The sequence below is a fragment of the Triturus cristatus genome, chromosome 1_2, assembly GCF_964204655.1.
Source record: "Triturus cristatus chromosome 1_2, aTriCri1.1, whole genome shotgun sequence".
Lineage (NCBI taxonomy): Eukaryota > Metazoa > Chordata > Amphibia > Caudata > Salamandridae > Triturus > Triturus cristatus.
In genome coordinates, this window is record NC_140580.1 from 554,929,674 (window position 1) to 554,945,307 (window position 15,634).

Below are 15,634 nucleotides of genomic sequence, written 5' to 3' on the forward strand. Positions count from 1 at the left end.
CCCCCATATAAAATCCACACCCTTGATGCACTTCAAACCAACACTGCAGAGCAACACAAAGGAGGACAAATGTCAAAGCGCACCTCCCACTGGAGGGCAGGAGCAGGGCCTCTTGAATACAGCACCACCAGCATTTGGACAGCTCCTTCATGCCTCACTTCAAAGAGATGCCTGCTGTTGCCTCTAGTATGTGTGGGTTTTCGGGTCTAGCGACTAGAGTGGCGAACTTGAAAGTATTTATTTGCATTGGTTTGATGTTTCAAGGTGTTATTAAAACAAGGAGAAGCTAAAGGCAGCTCATGTGCTGCTAATCACTTTATAACAGGAGTCTCCGTATGGTCGAGGAAAAGCAGGTAGATAGGAGAGATGTTACCCCAGTTGCTGACGGCAGCCAGCAGCCAGCAGCTGAAAATTAATACAATAATAAAATATTGTTTTATTTTTCAGCTGCTGTCTCTGAGCCAGTGGGGCAAGACTCCTCCGTCATTGTGGAGGAGCCGCCGCTGGTACAAAGTACTAAGCTGGTACTAGGGGTAGGTACTACCCTATGAGTGCAATCTGACATTTCTCCAACTCTGCGGAAGTGGCGAAAGTTCCACTCATCCACACAGAGCTTCTTTCCATTCTGCTTTATCGACTCAGACGGAAAACTTGCAAAGGGGAGGGTGGAATGGTTTTGTGATAGGAAAATATAATGAGGAGGATTTCATATAACTTTATCCCTCTCACTGCAAATATATATTGTCTTCACTTAAAGAAGATTCCTTGCTTTTCCGTTGTCAATAAAGAGCATAGTTTTCCTCTTCTCGTGGATGCTTTCTGCTGCACAAAAGAAACCACAAAACCATTACTATTGCATTCTGTTCTGAACTTTCCTTCTCAATATTAGCAATAAGGTTGTGTGCGACAGCCAACCAGAGGGAGGTGTGTCCCCTGGGGGCACTGGGGGAATGTAGGTGCATTCTAGACGACGGTGCAGCTTTGGGCCTACATCCATTAAACTTAAAGGAAGTAGTCCAATTGTTGTCTAGGGGGCATTTTTTGGCTGCCGCCACCATTTTGTGGTAGGTGTACCCAGCGTCGGCTCTAGTGGGAGTGTGAGAGCAAGCTTTTCAAGCCTTTAGCTTTTAGCGCTTTTCATCACAGCATTTATATCGTGCTTTAAGAACATTGCCAGCATATCTGAGGAAAAAGTCCGCCTGGCGATTTAACTCCTTGGGGAAGCCGGGTGCCTGGACTAAATTGAGGAGGAAGTGCGCCCACTCTGCTGGCAGGCTGGCAAGGCGCATGTCGTGTGGGGTAGCTGCTGCTGTCATGCGAGTTTCCTGTCCGTGCGCATACTACGGGCACCAAGGCCCAGGTAGGTGTGTGAGGCTGCTCGTGAAGTAGAGGTCCAGGTGGCAGGTGGGGAGGGATGGCCGAGGGTATCAGCAGCAGGTGTGTGGAGAAGAGCATTACTTGCGCCTGGGGGACCGTGATTACAGGTGGCTGGCCGTCATGGTGCTTGTAAAGTGGAGTCAGACACGAGTGAATTTAAGATGAAGTTTATCTGCCCAGCAGGACAGAGCAAGACGAGGAACGGAATGTGAACAAGATAATAGAATAACAAGCAATAAAATAAACACAACACATTGCCCCCCTTAAAATAAAAAAACAAATAATTAACATTCTTCATCACAAACAGAATCTGCCATTCATTTGGGTTTAGAGCGGATACGTTTGTCACAAAGTGGTAAACCACCGTTCTCATTGCAAACTCCTCCTCCAGGTACAACAACATTATCGCCCATAATAGGGGAACCACTGCTAACATAACTTGGCTCAGTGGTGGCCAACCCAGGACTGCTGTTGCTGCTAGCCTCAAAATTAGATGAAACAACTTCTTCTGCACTTATGTATCATTCAGAATGAGTATCAGCAGAATGAGAAACTGCAGGCACAGCCAAATTCTTGGAGAAATTTGGACTAGGGCAAAAAACGGCTACACGTTTGAGGTTCCAGACCATGCCATCAGTTAATTGCAGAGCATTCCTTAGGATTTTAGTAAGTCTTAAAGGTTCAAGGAACTGGCTTTCACCCTTTCTAGTTTTCCAGGGTTTTTTAACCTTCACTCAGCAACCAACCTTAATGCAAACACTTTTAAAATTATGTTTAAAATCGTACAACTCTTTATACTAGTTATGTCTGTCAACAATCCTAGACCTGAATACATCAACTGGCACAGTGCTGGTAGCAGTTTCCAACAACCATTCTGGGTTACGTTTAGTTCTGACACCACGACCTCTCACGACTTCAAAAGTAGAAACTTCCAAGGCATCATGAGGGGTAGTGCTATACATCCACATGGTCTTGAAGACTTGAACTTCCCAATCACAACCATTCTGAACAGCAATTTGAATAGAATTTTTTAACACTCTATTGAATCTTTCAATCATACCAATACTGGAAGGGTTGTAAAGAGAAGTTGTTCTATGCCTGATTCCAGTTCTCTCAAAATACTCTTTAACAATGTTGGACATGAATTGGACACCATTGTCCGAAATCACTTGGACTGGTAACTAAGGGTGGGCGTAAATTGCGTAATCGCGTTACGCAAATCTTCGCGAAAACGCGAAAAATTATTTTGAACGCGCGGAAATATCGCGAAGACGCGGAAGTTTTTGTCCCGCCCGTTCACAATGTTTTTTGCGTGATCACATTGGAAATGTGTCGCCAACTTGCCCAGGCGATCGCTAATGGGCGCAGCCATCTTGTTTTCACTTGTCCCGCCCGCTCCTGATGCTGTTTCCTGTTCCGGGTCGCGCAATGCATGCTCGCGCTTGTTCGCGTTAGGTATTTCCTGTTTGGGAACGCGTATTGCGTGTCCGCGATGCTTTTTGCGTGCTCGGGGGAAAATATCTCGCGAACTTGCCCATGCGGTCGCAATGGGCGCCGCCATCTTGTTTTTCACTCTATCCTATGGTTCTGGGGCCTGCTTTTCAATCCTCCCTCTATGTTTTCAATCCTTTGTTTCTGAAAACTTTTTTTTGATCTTTTTTATTTATTATATCTCTCTCTATTTTCCTGACTCTATATGTTTTGTTTTTGTCTACTTTTTTGGTGTTTTTTAACTACTTTTTCACTTTTTTTCTATTACCTGCTTTTTTCATTTCTTTTACTTACTTTTTTAATTTTTACCTTTTCTTTTCTACCCCCCGCCTACCCCAGAACCATGGCAAAGGGCCTCAGGGGGCATCGCAGCCTGAGCCGCGACTGCCTTCCTTGCAGAAGGCGGCGCCCGAAAGTGGTGCAGGCGCGGGCCTTAATTGGGGAGGTGGAGTAGGCTGCACTGGTTTTTTTTGTGCAGCGCCACCTCCCCTTAACCCTGGCAGCAGACGGCAGGCCTGGGTCCGGGTACGGGCTCCGGGAGCGTCGGCAGCGGTGGGGGAAGGTGTTTCGCTGCTCGGGTGTCCGGCGCAGCCAGAATCAGCTGACGCACCGGTGGTCCGATATCCTGGACCGGGAGCAGGACCTGCTGGACCTGCTAGGAGTGGAGGTCCCGGGTCTTGGTGAGTAGCTATTTAATTATTACTACTTTGTGTCTGTTCTTCTGCTCTGTGTTATATATTGCGAATATATATTTTTTCCAACCAGCTAGAATGCTGCTGCTTACATACATTACAGGTAATTTACATTGAAAAGTCTTCTGTGATTGTTATGACACTGGTGCTCTGCGCTACTAATCTTGTTATTTGCAACTTTGCATTCGCGCTCATTTTGCGTGATTATGTAAGAGTTTATTTTAGAAAAATTAAGTTAGGTAATGCTAGAGTGTCTCTAGTCCTTGCTTTGTCCTGTCACTAAGAGATAGGGGTGGATTGATACTTAGGTTTAGTTACTTATTATAAGTTTGTAATTTTTTAGTGGTCTGCGACGCCCCCTCTATTACGTCACGTGCTGCTGAGTGCTGCTAGTGCTTGCCCCAGTCCTTAGTAGAACCTTTTGTAGTTTGTTCAGTGAGTGCTAATAGGCTTAGCACTAGCAGAACATCTGCATCAACGAACCAACAATTTTGTGTATGCAAAAATACAGGCATATGTCCTCCATTTATGCATTTTTGAGGACTAAAAGAAGTGGAAATGCTTACTTAATGTACAATTGGCATGCCTGGAATAGGTGGGCTCGGTCAGGTGGTACGTACTACTTAGGCTTAGTTAGTATTCTGGAATCAGAATGGAACACTGGATTAGTGTAGATAAATAATAACTAGTCGGTCCGCGAATCCCCAGATACTACTTGTCGACCAGATTAGATAGGTCAATTTTATTGCAATTGTTGTTTACACAAATGTTTTTTTGACAGTCTTATAAAAATATTTTATTTGTTTCACACCAATCATCAATGTTTGTCTCTTCCTTTCTATCTTTCATGATCAGCACCCATGGGCAAGAAGACGGGGGCAGAGTCGGCGGGAGCAGTTCCAGTCAGACAGGAGGACCAGAACGAGGGCTCTTCTGCTGACCCCAGTAAGTCTTCCTGTTTTTAATATTAATTCTTATTCACTAACTTTTACTGCACCGTATTTTTTTCCCCGAACTATTGTTTCCATTTCCTAATGCTATTTTTTACCAACAATTACCCTTCGATCTAGACTATCTGTTTCTAGATTCTTGTTATCCCTGCCTCTAACTGCCTCTGCAATGACTCTCTGTACTACTACTATTAGTCTGTCTGTGGCTAAGCATGCCCAGTTGGCCACTCTTTATTTAAAAGGTTTTAAATAAAACTCAGATTCACCAATAGCTCTAGCCATTGATGAGTCCAGTCCTTTGGGTTGTCCTCTTGTACTGCTTCTATTCTTCTTAATCTTTGAGGCTTTATTAATCTTGATGTTTTTCGACAATTCCCACCAACAAAATGCCCAACCAGATTTTACTATTTTGATAGGATAGGACATACTACTACTGTTGTAGGGATTTTCCACATACAGAACATTGCAGTTGCACAAGAAAATAGGATGTTGGTGATGGGAGGTTGGACCTTCCTCACACTCACACCTCAATCAGAACAGAACCCACCACAATCCCCTGCCCGACTAGTTGTAATAGTGTTTTATTACTATTAGCTCTCCGAACCCCCCCAAGATACCCAATGAGGAGACAACCCAGAACATAACACTCCCGACCTCTCAGTTGTGGAAGCAATGCACAAGCACAGTTTACACACCCTTCCTTTCGCTCGCTCACTCGTGTAAGTCCATCCACACCAAATACCACCGAGTCTATGTAAGTTCAAACATTTTATTTGCAACTGACAAGCTATGTACGTTGTTCTATAGTCAACAGCAAAATGCATAAGATTAAAACTATAAATATTGTTGCACTTAGTTACACTTACAACAACTACAAGTCCATAGAACAAAGACAAAAAAAAGCGAAATCATGATTAATAATAAGTGAATAGTGGTGGAAGCATCACCATCCCCTTTGTAGGAATAGGAATATAGTTTATATAAAATTATAAATGAAGATCTGAGCGAATTCTGTGGACCCCTCACCTTAGAAGAAGCTAGTACTGGTGACATCATATGCTCTGCAAAGCTCTGGTTCGTAGAATGGAATCTTCCGTCTGTTAGGAGAAAAATGGTGCGCGTTAATATATTACAAGCATTTCTCAGTCGTGGCAAAAAGTGTAGCATTTTGGATAAGCAATATGGACTAACACCAGAACTCCATAACAAAGTGGCTTGTTTTGATTGACCTTGTACGCAGCGCTTAGACAGTAGCAGTATGAGCTCATGTGGGCTCAAAGGCGTCACTTTTTATACAACAAGCTACGAGGTAACGACGCGTGTGCTAAAATAAAAGACAGAAAGGTAAAATGGCAGCATGGCTCGGGCTAACTAAGCAAAGACTAGAATGACTCTAGGGACCATATAACTACTAGTGTCTACACTACTACTACCTGATTTGTACTAGTGATGTATGTTGTATATGTATGTATTACTATTAACGAATTTTTCAATCTTGCTAGTGAAAAATAGGGGGAGGTGGATATGACACCTAAAAAATGTGTAATGTTTTTTCAAGGCGCACTACCAACCACCAGTGCCGGGGCCAGCGGCGTCGTGGCTGCTGACGGAGGAGAGGAGGAGGCGGCAGTTGCAGGAGGAGCTGCAGGGGGTGAGCCAGCAGCAGTGGCAGGTGGTGGTAAGTTAGATTTCTAATCCTTACTTATTGACATTACACTCACTGCAAGGGTGTACTATATAATACTGTACAGTTGACTTACTAAGTAAGAGGTTGTTGTGAACGGTTGAAGACACCCTTTACTTAGCATTAGTAAAAGCATTAGTGGCGGGAGTATTGTTGAGTACTCTTGTGGCCTCTTCTATCTGATGATTTCAACTCAGCTGTGAAAGTTTTATGGAGAAGACTAAAAGTCAGATCAGATGACCTTGATGCATAGGTTGAACGAAAAGTGAAAGAAGAGTGGAAGGAAGAAGGAAGGGCGAGATTTAAGATTTATGACTGGCAGAGAAGGATTCGTGGGATGCATGCAGCATGCATACTGGTGGCTGATAGGAATCAGATGCATGGTTGGTTGAATGCCTGAAACTCCCACAAATGTTAAAGTCCAAGAAAGTAGGAGGATAGATAGTACATACCACAAATGTTATGTGCTTGCTAGTGCTACCGTGACACTATTTATAGAAATATTTGTCTTACTTCTTTTCTAAGAGTATATTTTACAATAGTCTTGTTTTTTCTTCTTCATATATAGCTACTCCTTCCAAGGGGAAACCTGACCGGAAGGAGTTGGCAGCCACGGCCCGGCGCCGGAAACTGGAGGCCATACAGACCGAAAATCATCGGCTGGTGGTCCTGGAAGAGGAGGAGGAGGAGGCGGCAGCAGCTGCAGCCTCCTCCAATGCCCCGGGCCCCAGCCACCGCCCTCCAGTGGTACTGTGCCACCGTCTGGCAGCCGCCCGCCGCCGCCCCTCCATCAGTGCTGCCCCCCCTGTGGATGCAACTGCCGCGCATTGAAGCGCCTATAGCCCGCCTGGAGGAGCAAGTTCGTGTCCTCCTGAAAAAAGCCAGCCGAACTTAGACCCTGTTCTTATTGCACCTATTTTAATTATTCTTGGGGTGGGTGGGATCCGGGCGTTGGGTTTTTTCTTTTGGACAATTGGACATTTTCTTTACGGACATTGGTTGGGGTTAGGGAGAGGGGTGGGTCAGGTGTGGGATTTTTTTTACATAGGTTATTTTTGTTAGGGTATTAAATAATATATTTCTACTTAAGTTTACATACAATGTTGTTAATGTTTTCTGGGTGGGGTTACTGTTTTACATCACACTGTATACTTCTTTCCTTGCTGGTGCAGGGCCGCCCACAACCAGTGTTTGATTTTAATAATTAGATGACTTTGTAAGACAGAAACAGATAGATGCGGCACCCCTCACTAAGTGACTTGTCCTACTACTAGTACTGTCAGTCTCTTCTACTCTAGGCACTCTGCAACTGGACTCAAAGGGGTGTGTGAAATTGAATTAATTAAAACATGTCCATTATTAATTATGCCTCCCCCAAACTTCTCTTACCTTTGCTTGATGTTTAACTTAGGCACAGCGATGGCTGCATGGTGATGATGGTTTTCTTTCCTAACATGCCATGGTTGTGGTGGTGGTAGTAGTAGTAGTAGACACTGGCAGCAGCATTTGCCAAAAAAGAAAATGAGACAGTCAGTAGCCTGAGAGAGACTCTTCGAGGAGTAGTAGAATGAAGTACAGTACAGAAATCACTGCCAAACAATAATATGCCCAAATACAACAAAACATAATGGTGGTGGAGATAGCCTAGTAGTACACAGAGTTATAAACTCTAGTTGTGTCGAGTCACTTGACTAGGCCTACAGCACACTGACACAAGCGTAACTGTTAGTGCTGTGTAGGAGGATGACAACAAATGAAATCCATTAATCCAATCAATGCCGGGAATTAATGCTGATGTATTAGCCGGTTCCTTTGGTAAAAAAATTACCTCACAAATATACTGCTCATGGGTGGGCAAGCAGAAGAAGATCCCCGCCCTGCCTTGAAATTGAAGTACTGTTGCTTTTGCCACATCCGTTCCAGCAAGCGTGATAAATTATTGATGTACATTTAATGTAGTCATACCTCAATAAGTCACACAGCCCGGGGGAAGAGGGTTAGGGTTTGTTGAATGGTTGGGAAGGGGGTTTTGGGGAAAGGTTTGAGAAAGAAAAACAGTATGCATGGACAAACATCAAACAACAGAATCTTTGTAGACTACCATATCCATATCAATATGTTAAGGGAGAGAAAGGAAATAATGCATGCATGATGATTGATGATAAGGAGAGACCCAGATTACATACAGTTTGTGTTCAGTGTTACCGGGCTTACTATTACAGACAGCAAAGAAAATTTTAAAATATCTGTAGGGATGAATTATAGACAGAGAGAAAACCTAATGATAATAATAGTAATAACAACAAGAACACACTGTTGTAATGATTGTAGACAAAAAAATGAATCAAATTATTTAAAAGATGAAAGTTGATACTGTTACTGTGTTATCCTGGTCAAATGGTGAGTTGAATCTCGGCATTCCTCTTGGTCCTCCCTTCCATGGATGCTCCGTCCATCAATCTTGGGTGACGCCACTGCCTGCCTGGCAGATGTAGATTCATTGGTAAGGTAAGTGTGCATTGTTGTTTTCCCAAGTACAGCACAGGGTAAGGCCCGGCCTGTAATTGTAGATCTAAAAACAAAAGGGATATTGAGATTGAAACCAAGTTGAAAAAAATGGACACGTTAATGGTGTAGTGCAACAAGAACACTTGCCGAGGCGGCATGGATGCATCATCTCTACTTTAGTCTGTTTCCAGCATTGACCTACAACACCAACAGGACAGAGCAGGCCCACGGTGACGGCACCCTTTGCACTTCCTCCATTTAGCGTACATTTTTTGAAAGAGTTGGACAAAGCACATATTCATAGCATTTTACAATTTACCGCAGTCATACCACCGCTACACTTGACCCCACCACTACGCAGACATTTAGGTCTATTGTGGTTGTTGTTTACTTGTTTACCTTATATGCCACTCATGAAACAGCCTGACTTATTCCATCAATCATCTCCGATCCATGTACTGAGTGACTGTGAAGATACTATGTCACTGTGGTCATCATGATGGTGTTGTTCAACTCAGTCTGGGTGTACCGAGTGGGTCCCCTTCCTATATTCAAAATGCAATGTATCGGCCTGCAGTAGAAGTGCAAATTTGGTATTAAAAATAGAAGAAGGGAAAAGGGACTTGAGTTACTTTTAGTGTGTATATTATTACATAAAGTACACAATGAAGTAACTTCATGCACAACAAACAACAACAAAATCACTCAGTCAGCGACCAATGCATGGCATTATTCAGTACCTGTTCCTTCTCATCTTCAGTTAATGGGCAGTCTCTCTCTGATCACAAAGGAGGATAGCTATAGTAGTCATCATCAATCATGTTCCACTTATTTTGGAGGGACTTGGAAATATTTTTTCTTTTTTCTTCTATTTTGCATCGTCCAATCATCATCTGACTTCTTGAGGGCAATGGATTTAGGGAGATTCAGGAGGATGGAGGAGCAGGATTTTGAGGCGTGTACTGTGATATGCAGCCAGCCGAAACTTGTATATGGCAATAAAACAATTAGAAGACGGTGGTGATGGATTTGTTGTGATTCAAAGTTTCTAACCAGAAAGACAGATACACCAATAAAAGAAAATAATTGAGAAAGACAGTAAGAACTGGAAGTGCAAGCCTAATTGTCAGGGAAGTATAGCTCGTCCTCAAACTCTGGGGGTTCAACCAGAAGTAGGTAATCATCATCTAACACACCAGTTCCGTCACCTGAGCCGCTGTCCTCATCTTCCTCCCTTGATTCATGTATTGATGTATTGTGTAATTCAGTGGTATAAAGTGCTGATTCATTTTGATCATTGTTAACCTCTCCACGTTTTTGGGTGAGAGACTGGTCCTTCTCACTGTTACAATGGAACCAGCAGCACTGAAAACACGTTCCGAAGAGACACTTGCGACAGGGCAGGCCAGATAGTTTATCGCCTGGCTGCTGAGCACTGGCCATTGGGCCCTTTTCCCATACCAATACCTCAATGGGTTTTGATCAATGTACACCTCTGTTGGGTCTTCCAGATAGGCCTGGACCATCCGCTCAATGTTCAGGGGTGCAAAACCTTTTTCGGGCTCTTTTCTTGTTGCATCAGCAATGGACTTACCAATGCCTTGCTGTAAATACCAATCCTGTAACGATTTTACTGGGCCTGAACATACAGCTCTTGCTGTTGTAGATAGTGTTGGTGAGTGTTCTGAGCCAAACACACTGCGCTCAGGCTCCCAAGTTGAACTTGACGCCAGATGCCCATGCTGCAGTACTTGTTGTGGGTTTATCTAGCGGGCTTTCAATTAGCAGCCGTTCATTTTCCAACTTACTTGCTGACTCAGCTATCCACGTTTTGTACCGGGCAACATCAATTTCTGAAAAAGGAATTAATGTCTTCAGTGCCCATTTTGTCAGTGGATCCAGAATTGTGGCACAAATGTTATGTTTTTGTGACAAAATCTTATTTTTCACCCTTGTATTGTCAGCTGAGCGACGAGCTTAGCTCTCCACCAACTCATATGCTTCTTTTTTCTCCTCCACATCTTTGTATGCTTCAGACACCTCCTTCAGCTGATGCTCTAGCATTTGCAACAATGGGATAGCTTGGCTCATAGTAAAGTCCTCCTTGCTGACTTCACGTGTGAAGACCTCGAAAGGAAGAAGCATCTCAGTCAGGCATTTAACTAGGCAACATTGGTCCATCTGAAGGCTCATGCCTTTCACAGTAGCATCCCCTCTTCGCATGACATATTCACTGATTGGCCTGTACTGCTCAAACAGACGGTCAAGTATGTAATAAGTTGAGTTCCAATGTGTTGCCACCTCCTGGACGAGTGCTTTGACTGGCATTCTATAGTCACGTTGAATGATCCTCAGCTGCTTCCGAGCTTTAAAAGAATGGCTGAAATGAGTGCATATTCTTCTGCAGATGGTCAATAAGTTGCTGACTATGGCTTCTTTTTTCAGAAAGTCTTGAACAATAATGTTAATGCAGTGCGCCAAACACGGAACCCTGAAATAGGAACCAAGCTCCATGGCCTTAAGTACATTACTGCCATTATCCGTGGAAACAAAACCAATCTTAAGCCCTCTTGGACGCCGCCATTCAAAAACCTTGCTCTGAAATTCTTCCAATATGTTTACAGCAGTATGAGATTTCTCCATGGCGAACATGGATACAGTTGCATGTTTCAGAGTAGCTTTAAAAATCTCAGCTGCATCAACAGCACCTTCAGATAGCTTATCCCTAACCCCCACAAATGAGACCCAGTGTGCAGTGATGCACATGTAATCAGTGGCTTGGCAACTGGTGCATATATCTGTTGTTAGGTGGATATTGTGAACAGCACTCTGCTGCAAAGCTTGTTCAACCAATTCCAGCACATCATGATGTAGTGCTGGAACAGCAACTCTTGCGAAATAGGACCGGCTGGGAACCTTCCATTTAGGGCAGATGGTTGACACATTTCAAGGAAACCCACCCCTTCCACAAATAAAAAAGGGAGAAGGTCTAGCGCTAACATTTTAGCCAGCTTCGCATTGTACAACTGTGCCGTTGGGTGGTTGCGTTGGTACTGCCCCTCCAACCTAAGCATGCTGTCAATGGTAGTCTGAATTATTTTCCTTTGTGGTGCAGTTTTCTTTAACCCAGTTAGACTCAACAACGCACTTTGTTTCATAATCATTGCAGTACTACTCTTCGCCTTGGTGTCTCAGCCTGACTCAGACTCTTACTGCGGTGCCACTGAGATGTTGCTGAGGAGGATGTGGGCGGTACTACTACACTACTGGGGACAGGGCTAGAATTGTCTCCCTCTTGTTCACCTTCCACAGCGATAATATCGTCTCCTGATTCGTCATGCCCAACAACAATGGGTTGAGATTTACTTTGTTCTAAGCGAAGTAGGTGAGCCTCCCACACGATAGTGTGGTGTATTTTGAGATGACTTGTTTGGCCTCCGGTACCATAGTTTGTACCAAGCTTACCCCGCCTAACAGCATGACGACAAATTGAGCATATAGCAATGTTCTCCTCCTTACTGCTAACCGAAAAGAAGTCCCAAACTGGGGAGGAGAACTTTCTGGTGCTGCTGGATGTTCCACTTTCAATACCAGATGAACTAGAGGGTGTGCTTGGAATGTGACTCTGAGCAGCTACACTGCGACTTCTACCACTACCTACTGAGGTGGTGGTTGAGCTGGATGTAGGTCCCTGCCTTTCCTTTGCAAATGAAAATATGGAAGCTGGAGGTCGTGGTGGTGTTACCTGTGTTGGTGGTATCCGTGCTACATCCCTTGCAGCCATTTTGGATAGGGTAATAATGTTGGTCTCCATATCCTTTGGGCTGGGAGTGATGTCCGTGATGATTGGCTCGTCATCATCATCATCCCCCTCTTGTACATCTACCTCCATAACTCTAAGGCTTTTTCACTAGCCTTGTCTTGTGGGGTGCATCACTCTCAGACTGAGCTGGTGGCTTCCAAGTGGCATCAAGATCATCAGAAGCGGGGTTTGAAGAAGAAGATGATGGAATAACCCTCCTTTTCCTTGCTGGGGGTCTGGAAGACAATGGACCTTCTGAAACAGTGGCTTGCTCCTCTTTGTCTGCAGGAAGCTCGATTTCCTGAAATGCCCCTACTTCAGGAGGAACAACTACTATTGTGGGCTGTTGTTGTGGCTGTTCTTGCTGCTGCTGCTGTTCTTGCGGCTGCTGCTGTTCTTGCAGCTGCGCCTGCTGCTGCTGTTCTTGCAGCTGTGCCTGCTGCTGCTGTTCTTGTGGCTGCGCCTGCTGATGCAGACTTATCTGCTGAGTTTCCGCATGCATTGATTGTGTACTACTTTGCGATACTGACATTTCAACATCGCTGTTCCGTTAGTAGACTGGCTACCTCTGCAACACTCATGGGCTTGAGCCTAGGTTGGTGGGGTTGGCCCGCTGGTGCGGATGTGATGCTCCCAGCTTGGTTCCTGCCAGACAACGATGCTGCAGGCATGTGTTTTCTGGTCCCAAAAAACACATTTGCCGGCACACCAGTCGTGGTTAGTGCCTCTTGCTTTTTCTGTTCCTTCTCCTCACCGGCAACTTTCTTGGTACTGGAGGACCTGGTATCTTTCTTTGGGCCCATTTTCTTCAGAGGTCAGACGGGACGCTGGTGCACAAGTTGCATAGATGTCTGTGGTCACAGTTGGAAGTAATGTGGTGCGCAGCAGGACTTCTGTCTGGCAGTACAATGGATGATGTTGATAGTTACCTCCTCCTGTGTCTTTTTGTGCACCTAAAAGCAAATAAGCCAGGAGAAGAACATCAGTGAAATGTTGCATTTGTTGTTGTGGTTCAATTACTACTAGTACAAACAAAAAAATAGAAGAAATAGTGTAGCCATTTGTGAGACTTTGGCATCAAGGGCTATGGTATACTACTTACTGTGTACAGTATACACACAATACACTCTCAGGAAGGATAGGAAAGAATAAGAACAACCACAAAAATACAAATGTAATGGAAGGGAGCTGCTGCTGGCAAAGGGGATGGATGGAAGCAGTAAGCCAATAGGAAAACCATGCAGGCCCATATTAACTCCCACCAGAAAAGGCCACAAGCCACATGGACACTCACAAGCAACAAGCAGGAGGCCTGGGAAACAATGAACTGCTAAAAGACAAATAAAAGAAGCCAGGCAAAAGATGCATGCTAAACCACACTGCTGTGCCTTTTTAATGCAATAAAATGCCAAAACGAAAATCCACAGGGCAAAACAAGGTCTGCAGTGTGCACACCAACACACCAGGCACACACAACAAAGGCATTTCTTTAACACACCCCTAAAAACAAAAATCCCCCCCAAAAACACATTTTCCAACTCAATCCAATGCCATCCATGCCCTAAATGATGTTTAAATTCAACAGAACACACAGATAAACACTTGTTCAATGCACTTGTGGCTACCTGCTCTGAGCCTACTGGATGAAGGCAGGCCCGTGAGCCGACAAGGCCACACAAGCTTGCAGGCCTAGGCTTCAAAATGGCCGCCCGCCACATGGCTAGGCCCACCCAACTACAAGAAACAGAAGACAGACAATGCAGGCCTGTTGCAAAAAACACACTGCCTGCCTTCAAAATGGCCACCAGCCTCATGGCCAGGCCCACAACAAGAACCCTAGGCCACAAAGGAATACCATGCAGGCCTATATATGGCAAAAGCAGCACACTAATAACTCCCACCAGAAAAGGCCCACAGCCACATGGACACTCGCAAATCACAAGCAACAAGCTGGAGGCCTGGCAATCAATGAACTGCCAAAAGGCCTATAAAGAAGCCAGGCAAAAGATGCATGCTACACCACACTGCTGTGCCTTTTTAATGCAATAAAATGCAAAAACGAAACTCCACAGGGCAAAACAAGGTCTGCAGGGTGCACACCAACACACCAGGCACACACAACAAAGGCATTTCTTTAACACACCCCTAAAAACAGAAATCCCCCCAAAAACACATTTTCCAACTCAATCCAATGCCATCCATGCCCTAAATGATGTTTAAATTCAACAGAACACACAGATAAACACTTGTTTAATGCACTTGTGGCTACCTGCTCTGAGCCTACTGGATGAAGGCAGTCCCGTGGGCAGACAAGGCCACACAAGCTTGCAGGCCTAGGCTTCAAAATGGCCGCCAGCCACATGGCCAGGCCCACCCAACTATAAGAAACAGAAGACAGACAATGCAGGCCTGTTGCAAAAAACACACTGCCTGCCTTCAAAATGGCCGCCAGCCTCAATGCCAGGCCCTCAACAAGAAGCCTAGGCCACAAAGGAATACCATGCAGGCCTATAGATGGCAAAAGCAGCACACTAATAACTCCCACCAGAAAAGGCCCACAGCCACACGGACACTCGCAAATCACAAGCAACAATCTGGCGGCCTGGCAATCACTGAACTGCCAAAAGGCCTATATAGAAGCCAGGCAAAACATGCATGCTAAACCACACTGCTGTGCCTTTTTAATGCAATAAAATGCAAAAACGAAAATCCACAGGGCAAAACAAGGTCTGCAGGGTGCACACCAACACACCAGGCACACACAACAAAGGCATTTCTTTAATACCCCCCCAAAAACAGAAATACCCCCCAAAAAACAAATTTTCCAACTCAATCCAATGCCATCCATGCCCTAAATGATGTTTGAAAAACATTCAACACACACCAAAGGAACAGTTACTTCATCATGCACCCCCCATGACTAGCTCTGGGCCTACTGGCTACCCCCAACAATTTAAAAAAAAGAATGATAAGTAATTGTAGTTGCAGCAACTGCAATGCCCCCAATCAAATAGACACAACACCAACTTACTTGTAAAATATCAAATTCAAATGTCCTCAAATCCAATGATAATGATGCAGCAGACACAAAGAGTGATCCTTCCAGCTGAAATCCAAAGGCAGAATGAAC